The sequence below is a fragment of the Eptesicus fuscus genome, chromosome 7, assembly GCF_027574615.1.
Source record: "Eptesicus fuscus isolate TK198812 chromosome 7, DD_ASM_mEF_20220401, whole genome shotgun sequence".
NCBI lineage: Eukaryota > Metazoa > Chordata > Mammalia > Chiroptera > Vespertilionidae > Eptesicus > Eptesicus fuscus.
Genome location: NC_072479.1, coordinates 10275438 through 10299285, shown reverse-complemented (window position 1 = coordinate 10299285; position 23848 = coordinate 10275438).

Sequence of the window (23848 nt, the reverse complement as noted above, 5' to 3'; positions counted from 1 at the left end):
GCATAAGAGCTGTTGTGCAGGAACTGACCCTACAGAGGAAGACTTGCTTCAGTGAATCTTTGGCACTCACCAAGTCTGCCTCTTGAGTGTGTTACTCGTGGGGGTGGTAGGTTGTAATATGGCATGGTCTGAAGTTGTCCATGGGTACACTGGCTAGGGGCCTCTGGCAGGTGCAAGGTCAGCCACTGCCCATGCCCTGCCTGGGGCCACCCTGCATGAGCTACAGAGTGATCTGCAGATGGGCTTCTAGGTGTCCAGGAAAGTCCAAGCTGATTGCCATGGCCAGCTGCCCTGAGTGCTGGGCCTGGGGTCACTTAGCAAGAAGTACATGATATGCAGATGCTGCTTGTTTAAGAGATTTTAGGAAAATCTGAAGCAGGCAAGAGAGGCCATGTGGATGGAAAAGCCACTGGACACAGCTTGGGTTGGGCCCACAAGTTGGGTGGAGCAGGGTATTAGGGAATCATTAGGGTGGCATGAACAGGTTGATGGAGACTTAGATATAGCACCTGCCTGCTGGCTCTATGGGGATAATGGTCTCAGAAAAAGAACAATGGCCTCTGCCAGCATTTTAGTCTGGCAGGAAGCTGTCCCCCCAGCTCTCACCTTAATGTCAGACAATTCAGTTCCTCCCTGTATGACCCTGGTTCCTTTCAAGTTGCTGTCCCAGTGCTGGAGCTCAGAGGGACTGAATCCGAGTAAGTCTGTGTGCAAGCACTTTAAGAGGAACTGCCTGGGACTCCAGCAGCCCTCCATCTTACCCTGCCACAATCCCTGCTGTTTTTTATAGCCAACATAATGGGGACTTCTCCTGGCACTGGAACCCTGGACTTGGAGGCCTAGTGTGGGCCTAGGCCCCCTTGCTCCTCAGGGGGCACTTTTGCAGGTGAGCTATCTCTCTCGATTTTTATCTACCACACATGGGTGTGGGACCTGCCCCTTCCATGTCTCGGCTCCTCCTACCAGTCTCAATGTAACTTCTTATTTAAACCCCTAATTGTAGGATTTCCATTCAGCTAGATTTTAGGTAGTTCTGAATTATGGTTTTTTGGAGTTTAGTTGTAATTTTGATGTGGCTGTGGAAAGATTTGAGTACTGCATATACCACTATTTTCCTGGAAGTCCCAGGAATAGGTTCTGATTTAAAAACAGACATTGGTTGATTAGATGTCCCTACCACTTGTGCAGAAGCTTTACTCTGAGGGAGGAAGCAAATGAGTTGGGTGTTGTTTAAGAACAGGTAAAGTAGCCCTGGTATCTATAATAATCTCAATAGCTCCTAAACTATTAAAAAGGAGAAGGAGAAACACCCTCTCACAGTCTTTGGAGCAACCCTATGCTTGCTTTTTGTTTCTTTTCTCTTTCTAAATTCCATTTAGGTTTTCTACAACCCTTCTTAAGGTGATCTGGTTTTCTACAATGAAAACAGGCTTCCCACCAGGTGTTCCCCAGAAGACTGTGTTTAGTAATTTTGTTGCTTTGCTCCCAGGAACTAGTAGGTATATTAACTGGAATAGGTCAGAAAACCTAGGATTGCATGTTTTAACAGTTAAATTTTTTGTGTGACTCACCAAGGATCTGGAGAAAGTCAAGGAAATCTTTATATAGATTCCTTAATTCTATAGGAATGTATACAATTTCTGTTTTCCATTTGCCTGAGACCAGCTTTTTTGTTTTTCTATTCTGAGTGTCATCTACCTGTGCTCCTCCTAGGAGCTTCTAATTTCCGATCAAGATAAGCTTCCCATTCATTCAGTTTAATTTTGGAGCCAACCTTTTCTAATTTTGCATGCAACAATTGATTTAGGCATCAAACGAGCTATATTTTGGCCATCTTAAGTTGATATCACTTCTAGTTAAACCTTCCCATTTCTGTAAGTGCTTGCAATTAAAGACTTCCTATTAATTTTATATATGCAGGAGTAGTAATGGGGGTTGAGGACTGGGAGTTTCTGGCCTTGGAGACATGATTTCCCATGTTGATTTTAGTGTTATTTTGAGATCTGTAGAGTCTGAACAAATTTCTAGGGATATTGTATAGTGGGTGGAAATGTGCTGCTTGTGGGTTGAGCTCCAAGGGGCTGTCACCTCCTAAGTCATCTCAAACCCTCTTACCTGTCTTGGTTTTTCTCCCAGGTTGCCTAATACTGTCATGAGGACTTGGAGTGCTAGGTAACCAGCCTTTAAGTGTGCATCTCAAGATGAGCCAATTATTTAATTACAGTTGAGTTGGAATTCTCAATGGGACTCCTGTACATCCTGACATCTCCACAGAGAGACTTAGTCACCTAAGAATACCCAAGCTGGAGGTAATAAGTGCCCCTTATCTTCAGAGCCAAATAAGTTCAGGCTCTCATTTATCCAGCAAAAGCTTTTGTGCAGACCCTGAGAAAGCAATTCCAATTGAAAAGCCAAAATTAAAAATCAGCCACCCATTTATTTTTCTCTTGCTGTCCTGACTGATCACAATCCTTAACCATTAACTCCACCTCTAGGACATAAAAAAAAAAAAAAAAAATCTCAAAGAAAGTCAGAGTCTCTTACCTTAAAACAGAGAGCTCCAGAATTCCAAGGAAAACTCACCAAACCCACCCGATGCAAAGCAAGGAACTGGTGGTGCACAATGGGCCCCTGATTGTACCTAGAATGGGTCTGGGTCTGCAAGGTGGTCCTGGGTGGTCTTCTCTGGAATCCTGCCACAGTACACCACAATCCTACCTAATAAAATGGTAATATGCAAATTACCATCACTCCGCTATGCCCATGATTGGGCCGTTGGGAGGCTGGGGGCGGAACTCGGGGTGGCCGATCACGCTGGAGGCCAGAGGAAATGGTGCTCCGATCAGTGGGTGGCCAGAGGAAAACTGGTGCTGGCGGAAAATTGGAGCCAGCAGCCAGGTGAAGGAAGGTCTTTTGCACGAAACTTTGTGCAACTGGCTTCTAGTAAGATGATATGAGTCAGCACCATATATTGGCACCAGTGGAGTCAGACTGGACCTTGGTTCAACAATCTCAGTACTTGAATTCTGGATAAGAAAGAATTCAGAACCCAAACTCAAACTATAAGAGAAAGTTTATTTAAAACATCATGGAAGTAGAAGAAATAAGTTGTAGAAGAAATGGGCTCAGGAGACAACTTACAGAGGTGAAAGAAGGGCCCTTGAAGCTTAGGAGAAAGAGAGAGTCAAGGAAAATGTGCCTAGGGAAAGAGGGGGGAGGGAGGCACAGTCTTGCTCCATATAGAGAGCCACACTGGGTCCTCCATCTTGAGGTTATTTATCTGGAGGTCTCAGGGGAGGATCTCAATAGAATATTCACCAGTTTTCCAGGTGTGTCCTCTCAGGGTCATGGTCTCCACTGATTGGTTGGCACCAGGGGTCATTAGTTAATGAAGCTGTCATGATATCAGCCACGGTATTGCTTGTCTGGTTTTGCTGCTTTTTTGGGTCTGGAGCTGAAAACACACCTGAGGCCTAGATATTATCTCTAGGGGTTAATGCTTGAGGGTGTGGTTGTTAAGACTCCTGAATAGGACTTGAATGAGACCACTCTTTGGCCTTTTGTTCCTCCTGCAAGGGAGTCTACCACATGACTAGTTACTTGTCAGAGGAGTGAAGGTCAGAGGATGGTCTGACCCACATAAGCAGCCATATGAAAGGTCAGGGGGTCTAAATCACATGACCAGCAATATGCTAGGGGAGAAAAGGTCACCATGGGGGCAAGGTCCTGTTTTTCCGGTTCCTCCAGTTGCTAGGCACCAGGGGCTTTCCACCCTAATGACCCTTGTACCTGGCCCATTGTCCTCGCTCTGCTCATGTCTGTTCAACTGCCTACCACAGATGCATATTACATGCATTTATCCAACTCATAGAATGTATAATACCATGAGTGAACCCTAATGTGAACTATGGACTTTGAGTAGTTAAGAAGTATCCATGTAGGGTCACCGATTATAACAAATGTACAACTCTGGTGAGGGATGTGGATAAATGGAAGGGGTTGTGTATGTGTGTGTGCAGTGGGTATATGGGAACTCTCTGTACCTTCTACACAATCTGGCTGTGGAACTCAAACTGCTCTAAAAAATAAAGTCTATGCAAAAATTGAGAGTTAAAAATAGATAGGAAATAACATTTTCAGAAATTAAATTTATATAAAATGTTTGCAGAGCAGGTTGCAAAAGAAGGTTAATGAGAAGGAGAGGTACACCTATAATAGATTTAAAATGGAGTTTCCACGTTTTTCTCTCCAGATGGTCATCAAGGTCAGGGAAGGAGAGTGGGATGGTAGTGATATTGCAGCTACTAAATACATATTGTAGAAATGTTGTGTATGAGTGTGTGTATACAGGTGCAATGTATAGAAAAGCCTATGCATATTATATACACACTAGAGGCCCAGTGCACGAAATTTGTGTACGGAGAGGGGGTGTCCCTCAGCCCAGCCTGAACCCTCTCCAATCTGGGACCCCTCGAGGGATGTCCGACTGCCTGTTTAGGCCCGATCCCACTGGGAACCCCCTCACAATCCAGGACTGCTGGCTCCCAACTGCTTGCCTGCCTGCCTTCCTGATTGCCCCTAACCATTTCTGCCTGCCAGTCTGATCACCCCCTAACCACTCTGCTGCCAGCCTGATTGATGCCTAACTGCTCCCCTGCCAGCCTGTTTTCCCCCAACTTCCCTCCTCTGATGGCCTGGTCACCCCTAACTGCCCTCCCCTGCAGGGTTGATCACCTCCAACTGCCCTCCCTTGCAGGCCTGATCCCTCTCAACTGCCCTCCCTTGCAGGCCGGGTGCCTCCCAACTGCCCTCCCCTGCTGGCCATCTTGTGGTGGCCATCTTGTGTCCACATGGCGGCAGGATATTTGACCACATGGGGGCAGCCATATTGTGTGTTGGAGTGATGGCCAATCTGCGTATTATTAGATAGGATAGAGACCTGGTGCAGGGGTGGGGGACAGCTGGTTTGCCCTGAAGGGCGTCCCAGAGCAGGATGGGAGTTCCCTTGGGGCATGGGGTGGCCTGAGCAAGGGGCCTGTGGTGGTTTGCAGGCCAGCCACGCCCCCTGGCAACCCAAGTGGAGGCCCTGGTATCTGGAATTTATTTACCTTCTACAATTGAGACTTTGTAGCCTGGAGCGGAGCCAAGCCTCCTGCTCGCTTCGCAGCTGGCAGCCATTTCTGTTGGGGTTAATTCACCTTCTATAATTGAAACTTTGTAGCCTTAAGTGGAGGCCTGGGCCCGGCCAGGGTGTGCGGAAAGCTTTGCTTCCTCCATTGCCGAGGGCAACCCTGGCCTGGTCTCTCCAGCTCTGTGGCTGCCACCATTTCTGTTTGGATTTGTTTACCTTCTATATTTGAAACTTTGTAGCTTGAGTGGAGGCTTAGGCCTGGCAAGGGCAGGCGGAAAGCTTGGCTTCCTCTGTTGCCTGGGAAACCTTGCTCTCTGTGGCTATAGCCATCTTGGTTGGGTTTATTTGCATATCTGCTCCTGATTGGCTGGTGGGTGTAGCGGAGTTAGGGTCAATTTGCATATTACTCTTTTATTAGGTAGGATACATTCTAAGGGTAAGGTCAGCAGTCAGCTGTAGTATTGATGGACTTACTCTGTGAATGGTAGGAGATGGTGGTAGGGATAGCTAGCAGAGGCACACATATCTGTTAGGTCTGATCAAATAATTGAATCGATACACCCTCCCCTGGGAACTGACCTTTAGGCCACTTCACAATGGACATTCCACTTGCTTAGACCACATTCCACTTGCTAAGACCATTATTTCCTCCCCTCTCCGCTGGAGTTTCCCGGAATCCAGACCTGCACAGAGAATTCTCCTAGAAAAAGCCCACCTAGAGTCATTTAAAACCTCGGACTCCCCGTCTTTGGGGGCTGGAGCCATTTTGGGGCTCAGCTTATCTGGTATATCTAATAAATTTATGATCCCTTACCACTTTGGCCTCATGTGTTCCTCCTTCACTGGCCCTAACAATATCTACTTATTTTATGAACATTTGTAGTGATAATGCAGTAAAGAAGACCCTCTCCTGCCTCCAGGATTTTATAATCCAGTGCTATTCCAAGAGACAGATAACACTGTATAATTCAGGGCAAAATGAAATGAGTACCCAAATAGAACTACTAAGTGGGGAAGGATAATGTGAATTAGTACTTTGTGAGCCTAACAATTGTTATAAATTGTCAGTTTGGGGGCTATTTATACAACTGTCCCATTGCCCAAGCTTGGACACCTTGAAGCACACTGCTGGTACCTCCAAAGGTGAGGGTCCCTTGGCAGTGGGGAGCCCCTTCTGCCAAGTTCCCCTCCCAAGCAGAGCGGGCCACGCGTGGGCTCTGCGGCTTGGCACAGGCAGCCTGACAGCCCCAGTGGGAGGGTCACTGCTGAGACACAGGCCACCGCATTGTTCAGGGCTGCGAGTTTCCTCCTTGGGCAGGACCGGAGCCGAGCGGGAAGGGGACAGCCGGGGCAGGACGCAGGACGCTAGGATGTCTACTGCGGCCGCTCCTTCCCCTCTCCGGGAGCTCGGGCTTCCCGGGGTGTGTGCGGATTCTCAATAAAAAGGGAAAAGCACGATCCAAGTTAATTTTCCAGCACCGAGAGGAAATGCTGTTTCCTGCATCTTACAAAACTGGTGCCAACAAGACTGACACAGGAGCCCATTGTCCCGCTAACAATGTGGTGATGGGGGACGGACGCCTGAGAAAACAGACCTCGGGCCGCCGTGAGCGTTTGATCTTCCCCGTAAGTGTGAGTGTGAGCGCGCGCGTGTGCCACGGGCTGGTCGGGCTGGCAGAGGCGGGCGCCGCCCCTTTCCGTCCGCCGGGCGCGCTGCGCACAGGGCGGGAGACCTGGCCCTCCGAAGCTTCCAAAGGCAAAAGGGAAAAGGAAGGACGGAGAAAAGGATGGACATGTAAAGAAAGGAGACGAGAGGAGAAGGGGAAAGACAGGACTCACCCCGAAGTCACCCTGTGGGTTCATTTCAAGCCCCCCCCCCCCGCCAGTGTCATGCTCAGAACGGAAAGCCTCCCGCGCCCCTGTGCACCCCGCGCCAGGCCCGCTCCCCTGAGCCCGAGCGGGGGTCGCTCCAGGAGGCGCCAGTGCGCGGGGCTTTGGCTGGACGAGTGGGAACCAGCCCCGCTCGCTGAACGCAGGCCGAGGGCCCGCCGCTCCGATAGGGTCCCCCGCGGGTGACGGGACGGTGAGCCCCGATCTGCGCCTGGCCGCGGTGGCGCGGGGCTGGGGTGGAACCGGCGGGGGCACTTAGTCTTGGGGTCACTACCACCCCATCCTCTGGGACAACCGTGGGAGCTGCTGGCGCTCCCAGGTGACTTCCCGGAGTAGCTGGAGCAGCCAGCTGTCTGGCTCACGGGCCAATGTCACCTGGTCGCTCGGGGTCAGGCCTCCGCCTGAGGACACGCCGCCGCCCAGGCTCCGGGGGACGCGGGTTCATCCCAGCGCCCGGTGTGACCTCCCGCCCTTCGCTTGCTCACGTAGTCGGGTTTCGGGACGTGAAGTGCCGGCAAGGAGGCTGCTCAGGCCACGGCAGGGGCTGGTGATAAACAATCTCACAGGATACACAACACCCCGGGCTGTCACAAGTCCCTCGCAGGAAAAGATAAATAACCTGCGAGGAGCCGCCGCGCAGCTTCCCCGGCTGAACAAAAACTCGGGGACAAGTGAGTAAACAACAGAACCCCAAAGCGCGCCTGGAGCCCCGCCTGCTCTCGCCGGTGCGAGGCGGGGGTGGGGGTGGGGTGTGTGTGGGAACACTATTCCAGGGGAAATGAGGAAATAAAAAAATAAGCCACACACGCGGCTCAAACGTTGTCCTTTACACTGATTGGCAACTGTCACGTTCTGGGTAAGAAGCCTGCTTCCGGGGCAATGCCGGAAACCTTTCTGGAGCAGGGGTTGAGATCAGGGGTTTTCTGGAAGGGGAGGCTGAGAAAGAATTTCCTGAGGAAACGACTCTTTTCCAAAGGTTTGCTCCTTGGGATCCTAGATGTCAGCAACCCAGCCCTCCTTCCCCTGTGTGATTGCATCTTCCTTTCCTAACAGAAAGGAGTAAAGGACTCACCATCACCTGCGGGCACACTTTGCTAGATCAGAGGGAGCAACAACCAGGCAGGGAACTGCAAGTGCTGTGGCGCAGTGAAGTGTCTGTGAAGAATGCACGCCTTCCGCCCACCTGGATTTTGAGGACCAGGCTTAGGAGGACCTCTTAAGAGGCTCATCTGCAGCCTGTATTTCCCAGCAGCCTCGGAGACACTGCCCAAAGGGCACTGCCTGAGATCCATTGCTTTGGAGTAAGTTTTAGACCCTAAAATATAATTTCCTCCCATTATTTACACACTTATTATTCACCTGTCCCTGTAGGCTGGGCCACTCCAGGAGCTCATTATTGACTTCATTCTATGTGATCTTTTCAGTTATTTTTTACATCCAAGTGAATAACTTCATGTAATATTTTGAGATTAGGGAACATGGGACCAGGACAGTGGGGATGTGGCCAGAATGTGGGCTAACCACATACTAAATACAGTTCAGAATAGACTGATGTCCTCATCCCTCGCAATCCTCTGAGCTCCTCTAGAGACTGGCCCCATTTGATTCATCTTTGTATTATTCCCCACGCCTGGCCAAGTGCACAGGACATAACACATTGCTGAACAAAGATATTGCAGACCTGTTTATCAACGTTGGTGACAAAAAGTTGAGATCATAAACATAATTGATTATAAAATCAGAGTCAGCCAAAGCCCTAGCAAATTGGAGCAGCAGGTAAATCTATATGAGAACATTTAAGATCCTTCTCTTGAGTCACACAACATTTGATTCTGCAAATACAGATTGGGGAATAACAACCAACTAGTCAGCCACACGGATGGTAAATTCAGGATGAGGCACCGAAGGCCTCTGTCAAAAATGAGTGTGACCTTAGGGTACATTAAAAGCAGCGAATCTGTTCCCTGTTGGCTAGACCTATTTAGGTCTGGGCTCAGTCCCGAGCTCCCCCTCTGGGGCAGATCTTAGATATAGCTGTATCCTTTGAGAGGAGAGGGACAGGCTGGAGAAGAAGAACCTGTCAGTCATGCTTAAGGACGGTCAAAAGAACTAGAGATGTTTAGTCTGGATAAGAGAAGATACTTTACAAGACATGAGAGCTGCTTTCAAATATCTGAAGAGATGTCTGATAAAAATAGGGTTTGGAAGACTTGTGTGCATGCATATGAGCATAACCAATGGACACAGACAGTGTGGGGGGTGAGGACATGTGCTGGGGAGTGGGGGTGGCTGGGGAAAGGTCAATGGGGGGAAAAAGGAAATTTATGTAAGACTTTAAACAATAAAGAATTTAAATTAAAAAAAATAAAAAATAATAAAAATTGATGTAGGAACTTGACAGAAATTATGCAAAAATGTAAATAATCTATGAAGAGCTTTAAATGAATAGATTATGATATTTTAAACATTCCTTGTAAGCCATGTAATTGTGTTATTCACAAAGAATTGTGAAAAATATCATGTTTGTCATTAAACTTTGTATTACTACAACAAAAAATAGGGTTTGGAATTATGTCAGCTTCCATAACCCAAATGAAGAGCAATGAGCTGAAGAAGCCTGCAGAGAGTCACTGTCCACAGCTAACACAATCCTGGTGACCATATCATCTGATAACAGACAGATTCCTGGGTAATGCAGTGCCCCCGGAGGAAGTGAGAGGCCTGATGCCACAGAACCTGGATAACCCCTTGCCAGGAAGAGAGTAAGACAGGATTCAGGCATCCCATGGTGGAGAGAAGGGCTTTAAAGATCCCTTCTAACACTGAGCATGTGCTAGTACTATTCCGTTATCTGAGAGCTAACTCTGCCCTACTGTAATTCCTTAAACTCACGGAGATCACGAAGGCACGTTTATATTACTGTTTTATAAAGAAAAGTGTACACTATGGAAAGAGTCAGGTGCTGCATATTTCTGAGCCCGTTTATAGAATGGGAAGTTTAAAGATATGACCACACATTGCTGAAGATGTAATGGTCATGATTACTGAAGATTTGAAATAGTTAAGATGCTGATGTTTGCAAAAAGCTTTGTCTGGCTGGCTAGGATGCCGAACATCTGGGATTTGCATATATGGCTGGTAGGAATCCAAAGGGATTTTAGAGACAGTTGAGCAGTTTCTTATTAACTTAAACATACATTTTCCAGACGACTCAACAATCCCCCTCCTAGGTGTTAGCCCACGAGAAATGAAAACAATGTCCACACAAAGACCCATATGCAAATCAGCAGCTTTATTCATAATGCTGAAAACTTGAAACAAGCTAAATGTTGATCAGCTAGTGAATGGATAAATCAATTGTGGTATATCCACACAATGGAATACTACTCAGTAATGAGAAGGAATGGATTACTGCTACATGCAACAGTGTGGATGCATCTCCAAAGCCAGACAGAAAAGCTACATACTGTATGATTTCATTTACTTGACATTTGGCAAAGGCAGAACAATAGGGACAAAAATCAGATTAGTGGTTGCCAGGGAAGGGGCGTGAGGGGAGGGCTTGCCTACAAAGGGGCACAGGAGAACTCTTGGGGGGGGGGGGTGACAATAGGAATATTCTATATTTTGATTGTGGGGATGCTCATAGGATATGCATTTGTCAAAGTCATGGAACTGTACACTTCAAATGGTGAATTTTGCTGTATGTAAATTATATCTTAATAAAATGGACTTAGAAAAAGCTCTGTTCCCAGTTTTAATGGCTATCTTCCAGTGACTTGTATTCAATAAATATTTGTTGAGTGAATGAATGCATCTGTATGGAAGTTTTGCTTTTCAATGATGTCAAATTGAGCAGAAAAGAAGTTGGGAAAGAGTAAGTGCACTGGTCCTCTCCAGACCCCTCATTCCGGAGGTGGGGCGGTGGTGTGAGACGCTGGGTCATGGCAGGAGGAAGCGGAGCTCCCACTCTAGAGCTGGATTTCTGAGGAAGTCTTATTCATCTGCAAGTGAACTTTATTCAGGGAACACCCTCTTGCCAACCCAGTATTGAAGCATGCAAACACTGTCTGCGGCAGGCGTCCTCAAACCACGGCCCGCGGGCCACATGCGGGTGTTGTTGCCGTTTTGTTTTTTACTTCCAAATAAGATATGTGCAGTGTGCATAGGAATTTGTTCATAGTTTTTTTTTTAAACTATAGTCCGGCCCTCCAACGGTCTGAGGGACAGTGAACTGGCCCCCAGTTTAAAAAGTTTGAGGACCCCTGTCTGGGGGGTCTGTGTGGGAAGGCCGGCGGGGACACCACATGAAGAAGTGGCCCTCGCAGGGCAACAGAGGATTCTGAAAGTGAAAGCGCCTCTCCAAAGTACCAATATTTTCATCTAGGTTTCTAATCTAGCATTTGTCTTTTAAAATGTATTCTAGAACAAATAGATCTTAAAACCACCCCCCAATTTAAATAATATACTACTAATCAATATAAGAGTATAACTGGCTTTAGGAAAATAGGAAAAACATGCCAATTTCTGTTTATAGAGACCAGTTACTTTACTTTTATATTGTCAAGCAGCTCTTTTCTCTATGAATATCATAAAATTCCTTTTTAAATCATTTAAACCACTTTAAGTGTACAGCTTAAGTGTACAGTGTTAAGTACCTTCACGTTGTTATGCAGCTAATCTCCAGAACTCTATTCATCTTGCAAAACTGAAACGTAGTCTTCATTAAGCAACTCCCCATTCTCCCCTAACCCCACTCCCTGGTAACCTTGATTCTACCATCTATGAATTAGACTATTCTAGATACTGCATATAAGTGGGATCACACAATATTTGTCCTTTTGTGACTGTGGCTTGTTTCGCTGAGCATAATGTCCTTAAGATTCATCCATATAAGGTATGAATAGTCAAATTCTCTAAGAATAGTCAAATTCATAGAGACAGGAAGTAGAAATGTCCTCAATATTTCTCCATGTTCTGTACACCTGAAACTAATATAATAATAAATGTCAACTAGAATTGAAATATAAAAAATAAAAATAAATAAATTTAAAAAAGTTTATCATGTTACAGCAAATGTCAGAATTTCCTTTCCTTTTAATAATAATCAATTGTATGTATACATCACATTTTCTTTATCCCACTCAGCTGTTGATGGACACCTGGGTTTCTTCCACCTTTTGGTTATTGTGAATAATGCTACAATGAACATGGGTGTACAAATAACTCTGAGACCCTGCTTCCAATTCTATTGGAGATACTACCTATCTATTCGTATATTCATAAGTGGAATTACTGGGTAATACTATTTCTAATTTTTTTAAGAAACTTCATACTGTTTTCCACAGTGACTGCACCATTTTACAACCCCACCAACAGTGCATAAGGGTTCTAATTTCTCCACATCCTTGCCAACACTTGCTATTTTCTGTGGGGTTTTTTGTTGTTGTTAGTTTGTTTTTTATCCTCCCCTGAGGATATGTATTTATTGATCCTTAGAGAGAAAGGAAGGGAGAGAGAAATATCAATGTGAGAGAGGATATGTGAGAAAAACACTGATGGGTTGCCTCTCGTATGTGCCAGACCAGGGGACTGAACTCACAACCTAGCTATGTCCCTGGCTGGAAATTGAACCTGCAACCTTTTGGTGTGCCGGACCATGCTCCAACCAACTGAACCAGGGTGTGTTTTTTTGTTTGTCTGTTTGTTTTAAATATTAGCAATACTAATGGGTGTGAGTTGGTATCTTACTGTGATTTTGATTTCCCTAGAGATCAATGATGTTGAGCATCTTTTCATGTGTTTATTGGCCATTTGTATATCTTCTCTGGAGAAATGCCTGGTCAAGTCCTTTGTTCATTTTAAAACAGATGCTTTTGGGGTTTTGGGATTGTTGTTGAGTTGTAGAAATTCTTTATATATTCTGGATATTAAACCTGTATCAGAATGTCATTTGTAAATATTTTCTCTCATTCTGTGGCTTGCATTGTGGGATTCTTCTAAGCGAGTAGACTGTGTGGGAGCAGCCACAGCTTGTCATATTCAACATATCCAAATTTTACCTGGTCCTTCCGCCTCCAAACTTGCTCTTCTCACCCTGTCTTTGCATTTGCCAACGCCAGAAACCTGGCAGCCAGCCTCTCCTTTACCCCAAGTGTTCACTCAGTCACTTAATTCTGTTAATGTTCTTTGTTAAATAGCTATCAGATTAAATGATCCTTCTTTTCATTCTGGCTTGACCCAGTCTCAGTTTAGCAAGTCATATTCAGAGAAGCTTAGGCTCCCCACTACATGTATGTCTCTCTCTCTCTCTCTCTCTCTCTCTCTCTCTCTCTCTTAAACACAATGAAATGTGTGTGGGGAATTCTACAACCCTTGTGAACAGGCAGTTGAATGGCTGGGAGCTCCCTCTCCAGATTGGCCGAGGACACAGAGTAGTGGGCTGGTTGGGAAGGTGAGGGCAATTTTACCTCCCAGGGGACATTTGGCAATGTCTATAGATGGAGGTGGGGATGGGCGTGGGGGGGGTTGGGGTGTGTGTGGGTATACTACTGGCATCTAAGGGGTTAGGCCAGGAATGCTGGTAAGCATTCTATAATGCACAGAATGATACCCCCCCAAATAAAGAATTATCCAGCCCCAAATGTGAATGGTGCCTCAAATATGAATGGTGCTAAGAATGAGAAATTCTGCCCTAAGATGATCCTGAGTTTTTGGTTCCCCACCCAGATCCCTTTTACCTAAAGGGTGCACCAGCCTGTGCAGACAGGAGCCACCTAAGGTCTGTGAGGTGACCTGTACCCCCACTGCCAATTACTTTTCCATGTGTCCTCAGCCAATGACCAACTGATAGAGGGGGACAAAAGCCCAGACCTCTGCTTTAAAGAGAGACAGCTCTGTGGTGCCATTCATGTTCCAGAGTGTCACTTTCAGGCTGAAGTTAGACTTCACCCAAAATTACATCTTTTCTTAGCTGCTCCCCTCCCCGCTCCTCTCCCCTTTCCTGCTTTCCTCACCAACCTCCGGATTCTTCCTGTCAGCCCTCTCCCAATGTACCCATTTGTACAGAGTCCCCATCTCAGCTCTGCCTCTGGGGACCCTGATCTAAGACCTGGGGCTCATTTATCAATGGGAGAAAGCAGAACCTGGCAGACCAATCAAACACTGCCAAGTCCCTGGCAGCTGAAGGACCTGGGTGGACCCCATAGAGTTTCTCTGCCAATTTCTGCTGGTCCCATGGTGCTCAGCCAAGCACTGGCCAAGCAAAGTCACCTCTCACTTTGTGGATGAATAGGTAACAAATACAAGGAAGTGCTACTTTACCAACCAGACAGTGAATTTGAGATATTTATCTACTTACGTTAAAGAGAGATGACTGTTTTTCTAATCTGCCCCTGTTCCTCCACCAGACCCTCTGCCTGCTGGGCTTTTCTTAGAAGGTGGTATTTGTGATAAGTCCTGGAAGGTGCGATGAGGTCAGCAGAACGTGGAAGAGAAAGTGCCCCTGGACAGAGCAAAGAGCTTGTGCAAAGTTTCGGAGGCAAAAAAATCAAGATAATCTCCTCCCTCCCCCCGCTGCCCCCGCCACACACACACACACTAGCCAGAACAGTAGAGAGTAGAGAATGTCTCAGGGATGTAGAGGAAGCCAGTATGGCTGCACGTGTGGAGTTGGAGACACAGGAGGACGGGATAAAGCGGGGAATGTAAAGCCCAGCACACAGGGACTCTGGAGAAGGCACGCGGATCTTATCGGAGATGCGATGGGAAGGTTTCGGGCAGCGTGATAAAACAATCTGTTTTCTGTTTTAAAAAGGTTTATCAGGCTCTGGAGTCTTTCATGTTAATAGGGAAACTTCTGTAAGCTCAAAAGAAAAATTACTGACAGTTTCAAAGGTGAGAGAATTACTTTTCCATGTGTCCTTGAAATTGTGAGAAGCCATTTTAATTTCCAGGGTAGTACAGAAAAGTTTAAGGATTAAGGGTTTCTTTAAAAAAGTAAATCAACAAGTCCATAGGTATATGAAACCTTTGTAAGAGTTAAATTTTCTTCTTATAACATAACAAAGGATGAGCATTAGTTAAGTGACTTTCATTTGATTAGATCATTTCAGGCAGCTCTTATACTCAGAAGTTTTATTTTGATAGCATATATGCAAAAGGCTTTGGTGACCTTTTGCAAGGATATTGTTAAGCCTTGATTTTTTAAATTCTACTTGCATGTATTGCTGCTTTTAAAATGAAAGCTATTATTTCAAAACCTAAATTAAGGTAATGTAAATAACTTTTTTAAATGAAAGGAGAAATAATGATGCCTATGCAAATTCTATAAATTTAAAAGATGAATAATTTCTATTGAACTGAATAATCAAAAGATGAATAATTTCCATCAAATTTTTCTGTTATACTTTCTCACTTGAAATCTTATATAAACTTGTTCATTTCAATGCAATTTTAAAAAGTTATTTTGTTGGTGGTTTACTTTATATACACTCTTGCAATTGTCCATTTCAATGATGAAATAATTATTTTTCTGTGTGTCCTTAAGGTTAGAAGTCATTTTACTGTCCAGGACTTTTTTCCTTAGAAGTTAGCCTGGTTGTTTGGTGGAGAATACATTAAGCAGGGGCAGCAGTGGAAATGAGACAGCCCGTAGGAGGTCACCGGGAGAACACGGGGAGGGGAGGGGGCTTCGAAGACAGTGAGAGTTGGCCCTGGAGAGAAGAGGGGGACTCAGATGCATGCGTCCACAGGAGGTAGAAATGACAGGCCTTGGAAGTGGTGGGTGAAGATGAGGAGGAATCCTGGATGGTTGCCACATTTTCTGCTTAAGCAGATGGCTGAACCAGTTACTGAGAAGGGGAAATTAGGAAGAGGAACTGTTTTTCTGGGGGGTGGGGGTGGGTGAGGTCACCCAGGGAGAAATGATGGAGGGGCCCAGGGCCGCATCCCAGGAAGCCAACATTTACAAGTTGTGTGTGTGAGAGAGACAGGGAAGAGCCTGCAACAGATTCTGAGAAAGAACAGTGGGAGCGGCAGGAAAAACACTAGGAAAAGTGGACTATCTGAGGAATAAGAAGAATCATGTTTTAAGAATGAGAAGTGGGTACCTTGAATGCAAAGGTCAGATAAGATAAACACAGAAATGGTGTTATTGGGATTTGCAATATGGACATGTTAAGTGCCTTTGACAAGGACAGAGGTAGATTGGAGTGGGTCTGAGGAGTGAGTGGGTCTGAGGAAGTCCACACTGTGGACAGGACTTGGGAAGTTTTGCTTAAACAGGTGCGAAGGTGGGACGAATCTCAGGGAAACACATCTTAGCAGCAGGAGGATATGGATAAAGCAGTGATGTGCTAGTCAATGTCTAATAGGCTCCCTTTGGCAAGCCAAAGCCTTCCTTCCTATGGTACACATTCTCCAAGCGCGGCCCATTTCAGGTTACCAATGTAATGTCACACAACTCACACAATCCCCAAAAAGTTTACAATCGGCTCTTAGGAGTCAGTGTGACCAGCGCCAGCATGCCACTGCATCAGGGAAAGTTCTTTCTCAGAGGGGTAGATGCTAAGACATGTTGGTAAGCAAGCTGTGGAAAACAGTCTTGGAGAGAAAGAGAGAGCACGGTTTCAGAATAGCAAAGGCATAAACAAGGGGGGGTGACACCAAAGGAACAGGGTGCGAGGCACTATATATTTTTCAATTGCGGTGGAAAGAGGAGGGAGTGCCCCTTCCCAGGCTCCTAGTCTCTCAGTGAAATAGGAGACAAGGCCTTAGCAGAGGATGAGTGGTCAGGGGACTGCCCTGCTGATGGAGTTGAGGATTGTGTGGAGGAGGTATGGAACAGGAGCAGAAGGATAGGAAGGTGGGGTGGGTGATAGGGATGTTAGAGGCTGGGGGGAATATGAGGACCTAAGCCAGGGTGTGACCCACTCGTGTGTGGCTGTTCTAGAGATGTTGAATAGTCAAGGGCCTCAGAGCATGGTAGATGTGTCATCTCTATATACATTGAAGTAGCCAAAAAGCTTCAGGAATTGGGTTGGGAAGAAAGACAAGCAGCCAGGAGCTAAAGCCTCCAGTGTCTGAGTGTGTGTGTGTGTGTGTGTGTGTGTGTGTGTGTGTGTGTGTGTGTGGTGGGGAGCAGTTCTGGAAGTCCATGCATGACAGCTATCAGGACGAGTAGGTGGCATGTGAGTGGTGTGAATCTGAAAAAGCAGGGGTTTGAGCAACAGAGAAGGAGAGGGAAAGACATGGCCTGCAAGTGGCAATGGGGACTCAGGGCAACGCAACTTTTGTCTCTGGTCCTGAGATCCAAGGCATGTATGAGAGAGAACCTCAATGGCTCCCACTGCAGTAGAACATTCTTGGGATGAGAATGGAGGGGGAGCTGGAGAGGTTTGCTGATGGCAAAGTGAAGGTTCTTCAAGGGGCAGTAGAAGGTTAGAGAGGAGGTTGGGCTGGGAGGTGGGTCTGATTGGACATGAGCGAAGCAGTACGGGGTGACCAGAGAGGGCTGGATTTCCGGCAGTGACTGTGGTCAGAATGGGTTTCAGCATGTAACCTTATTTGGATACAACATACTCCACATCAATGTGCCTCCAAAATTATCAACAAGATGCCAGACTTAAGACCCTATGGGGTGTTACCAAAAATTCTATCAAGCATCATTTGCTACCCTGCTATCATTGAGCTCTTCATGCCTTCAGTCGGGACCTCCTGGGTTCTTATTCAGATTTCTGGCCTTCAATTTATTATTATTATTATTATTATTATTTTTATTTATTATTTATTTATTTTTAAAATGTATTTTATTGATTTCAGAGAGGAAAAAAGAGGGAGAGAGAGATAGAAACATCAATAATGAGAGAGAATCATCAATTGGCTCCTGCATGCCCCACACGGGGATCAAGCTTGCAACCCAGACATGTGTCCTGACCAGATTCATAAGTCAACACTCAACCACTGAGCCACACTGTCTGGGATCTGGCCTTCAATTTGGATTGCAGGCCCATGGTATTCCTGCCTTAGAGAGTTTCTCTCTCTGAAATCTAATTTCAAATATATTTTGCGTCCTCTTCTCTTTTTCCCCTAAAACCGTCTGCTTGTGATCTGTAAAAATGTTTCTTTTACAGGGTTTGGTTTCTCTTAGTTGTTAGGTTAACTCATAACTAACTACTTTAGAGGGCATTTTCTTTGATTATTCTAACTTCTTGCCTGAACAAAAGGGAGGTTAAAAAACATTGACCATAGACCAATCTAATCTCCTTGACTTATGTAGTAGTATTGGTGGTAGTCCTGCTTCCTTCTGTGGAGATTTGTTCCAGAAGGAATACATGGACCACAAGTATTTTTTTGCAGACTGAAATATATTTCATTGACCATATTTCTTAATAATTAATGAAATGTAGTAATGCAGTCTGTTTGTTGCATTAATATGATTGGTAATATAACAACTGCCAATTCCCATTTCAGAGGAAAAACACCACCACATTATGCAAAAGACACAGGATTTCAAATGCTCAATTTCATAACTTGGAATTTTCTATCTTTAGAACTTAGCCTCTGTTTTTCAGGGTAGTGACATTCAGTGTAGTACAAAGGAGAAATTTAGTAAGGTTACAGGAACTGCTGATAGAAAATATGAGTCAGAGTCAATTTGGTGTGGGTGTCATTTGCATTAACTCAAGAGCAGTTCTCTGATGAAATTCTCCATGTGCTTTAGAATTTTTTTAAAATCAGGTCCCCAATCATTCAGTAAAAGGTGTCAAATAATTAGAACATAATAATTATTTAAAGTAAGGAGGCCATTGGTATGGCTGCTGCCTGACTCCAAGTACTATATTCAGAGTAGTATTGTTTGAGGTCCACAATCTAAGCTTGCTTTGATATTCCATCTTTTTATCCATATACTAGAGGCCTGGTGCATGGATTTGTGCACCAGTGGGGTCCTTTGGCCTGGCCTGAGCCCTTTTGCAATCTGGGACCCCTTGGGTGATGTCTGACTGCTGGTTTTGGTCCAATCACCACAGGCCAGGCTGAGGAACCCCACCAGTGCACGAATCCATGAACTGGGCCTCTAGTATGCATATAAGATCTTTGGTTAATCTCTTCCCGCCTTCCCCCCTTCCTCTTCCCTCTAAGATGCATCAGTCTGTTCCATGTTTCCATGCCTGTGAATTGAGCATCTTCCCCCTGATGGTCAGTGTGTGTCGTAGCTACTGGTTGAATGGTCGAACAGTTGAATGGTCGAACAGTCGCTTAGGATTTTATATATATAGATATGGAGTTTCTGCTGCAAGCAAGGCACCATCAAGTTTTTAGGGGAAGCATTTGTCCACATAAATAAGCAGTTATGATGCAAAACATGCATGATAAGAAATATAAGAAGCCCAAAGCACTCTGGGAGTTTAAAGAAAGGAGAATTACTTCTTGCCAAGGAATGAGTGGAGGAATCTTAGAGGAAGTGGGATCTGAGGGGTGTGTCAAAGGGATAGTAAGTTTGGGACGAAGGGGGAGGTAATGGGAACAGCAGTCATAGCAGGGGAGTTAGTGAGAGCAAAGTTGGGTTGTATGTTTGGGAAATGCCAGGCAGACTGATTTAGGGAGAACACAGGACACAAAAATAATAGAAAATTAGTATAATAGAAAAATAATAGAAAAATCAAGACTTGTATGGATATGAAGCTAAGAAATATGGTCTCTCTGGGAAAGGCAGTGGGGAGGTATTGAAAGTTGAGAGCACATCCTCTGGAAGTTAAACCTCCAGCATGTGAAGGATGGTTTGGAGAAGGGGAAACTGGTGCAAAACTGGCAGCTAAGACACTACACCTGTCCCATGTTTAAGATCTTTTAATGTTATTACTTCATTATGATCATCATCGTCATTATTATTACCTTTCACAACTACTTATTAGATGATTACCACATACCAGGCACTAGTTGAGCCTTGAGGATACAAAAGATGTGAAGACAGAATGCAATGGGGGTATATTCTCAGAATGGTCAGGTAATAAGTAAGAGTAGTGGGGAAATTTTCAGATTACTAAATTTTATTAAAGAAATAAAATAGAGTATACTTCTCTTTCCAGGAATAGGTGTGGATAGGTTGTTTGGAACAGCCTCCCACTGAAAACAATTATAAATACTGGGTAAAATACATTTTTAGAAAACTTTTTTAAAAGATCAGATATGATAGTAAAGAATTTAACTACGTTGAAATTTGCTGGAAAGTGAAACCCAGAGTTAAGTGTACCCCGATGCTGCTTTTGCCCGGAGGACAACTCCAATCCAGGAGAACATGCATTTGGGATTTGGTGACTTAGAGGGGCAGGGGGAAATCCTAGCTTCCTCCCCTCAAATTTGGGGACACCAATTTCATCACATCAAGTTGAAATGTAAAAGGGGTTGTCAGTGCATGGCTCGGCCAGAAGCAAGCCTTCCCACCTTCGAGATTTGAAATGTCATCTCTGCCAAAACTCTGGAGAACTTAGTCATCTTTCAAATACATAGTTAACTTTTCCTAGAAAGTTCTTTTGAGCCATGAAGATCTCTAGGACTACCTGAAATGAACGGCCACAGTGTCAGTTATTCAAATTCTCGAATCTATTCAGAGAGCTTTGTGGATAGGCAAGAAGAAAAATCCATTGGAAATTTTTGGTTTCTGGTCCAGCACGTGAGCTTAGAAGCCTATATGCTATCCCAACAAGTTAAAAACAAAACAAAACAAAAAAACACCCCCAAAAAAACACTGGAAAATCAACTACTCATGTTAAATTTGTAAGAGTTGTGGAGTCATGGGGCAAACCACTGATCCCCCAAATTGGAAAAACTCACCGGCAGATAAGGAGAATGACAATTCACCAAGCAGACCCCCTCCCCCAGCAGAGACTTGCTTGGGAACTGGTGCTGGGGAGGAAAACTTGCACTGTGGTTTCTGGAGGTTCAGTGGGGACAAGTCTCAGAGACAGAAACTGCAGGGCACCCAGTCATCAGGGGCATCCACACTTCGGGATGTTTAGCTCCTGGAGCTCTACCAGGTTCACAGGGTGAATATCAGTGACAGTCCCTGGAGCTCCTGGCAGGCACAGAGCACTGTTCTTCACAGACTGCACTCGGGAAACTAGCTACCCAGAGCCTAGCCTGCCGGAGTTTTAGGAAAGCCTAACGATCTGGGAGAAGACAAATAGCCAACTCCAGCCCGCTTCTAGCCATCCTCACCCTCCTAAAGGGGCAGGGAAACGGAGAAGCATGGGTGAAGCTCACAATCTAGAACGCAGGCTCACTAAAAGTATTGCAGGAAGAGAGTCCATCCACTTGGCACTGGCAGAACCAAACACTAAACACCAAGAATTGTGGTGGAGAAAGATTGACTATTTTATTGATGAATGGCGTCACTCAGGAGAAGGGAAAGCTAATGATCAAAAGCCCAATCTCTCTAATGGCATGTAGGCAAACTCTCTGATCTCATTAGAGATCGGACTGGGCAAAATCAGAGGACACCGTGGGTTAGGGTTTAGGGACCTTGCTAGGAGCTGATTGGTTGGAGGTGAGGGGGTAATGAGTCACTTCTTCAGGTCCTCAGGACGGCTCTGAGGACTTTCCCCTGCATTTCTCTGGTCTCATGAGAAAGTAGCCAGGGGGCCCTTCTACCTTAGGGCTCAGGAACTGAAACATATCTGAGGTCATGATGTTATTTTTAGCCTGCTAGAGGTCCAGACTGGTGACCATTAGTCAGGGTTACTGTCATCTGCTGCCTCAAGGGTTGCTGATTCTCCAGGGGTGGGGTAGGGTGGGGAGTGGGGTGGGAGGGAGGGAAAGAGATGATTTCTAGAGCTAGGATTCAAAACTAAATTTAATCAAAGTCATAAGGATCCTCAGTTTCAAAAGTCACTTGAAAAAACACATTTCCTTGGCATAAAGAGAACAAAGGACACTATATCCCCTCTACCCCCATTAAAATTTGCAGCAGTTATGGGATGATATGACAGCCAAAGCCGGAAAGGGAAACTTGCAGGCATACCCTGCTGTAGTGAATGGATGTCTTTGCCTTTGGTGTTAAATATCACAGTTCTCTAAGGCAAAGGGCACCATCCTGACCTGGAGGTAGCTCCTTCCTTCTCAGCATAATTATTACCAGGTAGTTGGCCAGCACAGTGGGGGCACAAATAGTAACTTTTCTCCCACCCTCTAAGTTTTTCTAGCTGGACTAATAATCAAATACAATGAGACAGATTAACAGGAGAAAATGTCCAACATTTATTTCAGATGTACCCTGGGCAGGGTGGGGCCCGAAGAGTTGAGGTTTACATACCATTTTAGACAAAGGTGACAGAGGGCAGGGATCTGGAATTTCAAAAAAAAAAAAAAAAAAAGCCATTTCCAGGTAGATGAGAAAGGACACAACGTGGTAAACAAAGTCTTGCTGGGCCACCCAGAAACCAGGGGACGCAGAGGGGAGTCCAGCAGACAGCTCTGCTGGCTCCCTCCCTCTGCCACCCTCAGTGTATGTGATGATGTGGAGGCCATGCCGCTTCCTTAAGCAGGATTTTCTCTCTGAATTCCTTGAGGTAGGTGAGGGGGGATGGTCAAAGTTTCTTTCTGAGTTTTTTGTTCTTAACAACCAGCTTAGAAGCAATATCCCAAAAGGCATATTTGGGGGTGGCAAAGCTTTGGTCCCACTCAGCAGCCTCATGAGAGGTGGCTACACTGGAGAAGTGGCCTTCGTTCTGGTCACTGAGGATGAAGGTCATTCGTGGCTGCCTGTTGTGATGCCTCCGGCCTAGCCATAGAGAGGCAAGGGTCCTGGCACATGTGTTCCCACTGGAAAGTGGCTCATCAGAGCGGGGGAGGAGAGAAAGTTCGCAGGCCTGTTTTCTGAGGGGCTATTTTGTGCTTTAACTTATTGGCATCCAATAGAACTACATATTACAAATATTTATACTGTTTTCCTAACTTAGCTTTTCCAATTTGTGAATAATAAAGAATTTTTAAAAAATCCTCATTGAGGATATATTTTTATTGATTTTAGAGAGAGAAAGAGAAACATTGATGTGAGAGAGAAACATTGATTGGTTGCCTCCTGTACACACCTTGACCAGGCATTAAACAGGCAACCTTTTTTGGTATCCGGGACAACACTCCAACCGACTGAGTCACCCAGCCAACGCGAGATAAAAGAATTTTTTTTAAAAGATCCAAACGCTGGCTAGAGTACCTGTTCACATATAGTGGTCATATAGTGAATGAGAAATAAACTTTTGTTATTTAAATTAGGTAAATAAATATAAATACATAAATTATTATTTATATAGTAATAGAAAACCTGGCTTTTAAATAATAGTTCAAATATTTGGCACTTGTTATGTATTTTACATTTACTAAGCTTTACAAAACAAAACCAAAAAAACCCCTGCAAGGTAAATATGATGCCCAGAGTATTAACAAAATGGAGGCTCGGCGAGCAGGTGGGCTCTGTGCGGTCCCCCTCGCTGCACGGCCAGCACTCTCCGCGGCCAGCACCGGGAACGTCCGTCAGGGCCACGCCAGAAGGTATGTATCAGGCGCTCGGTAAGCACTGGTTAAATAAAAGAAATAATAAAAGGACATGGGGAAAAAGGAAATGGAGTTCAAGGAAACAAGTTTAGTTGGGGCAGAAATAGTTTGGTCCTTATTTGCGGAAACATGTCTTGGCACAATCCCTACCATACTTAAATTAGCATCTTCAGGAAGTTGTAAATGATTGATAATGGAGGCAAATCCACAATCCAGTAAGAGCAGCAGGTTACACTAACTGACAAGAGCATAGAACAAAGTTGGCTTTGAGAGGGA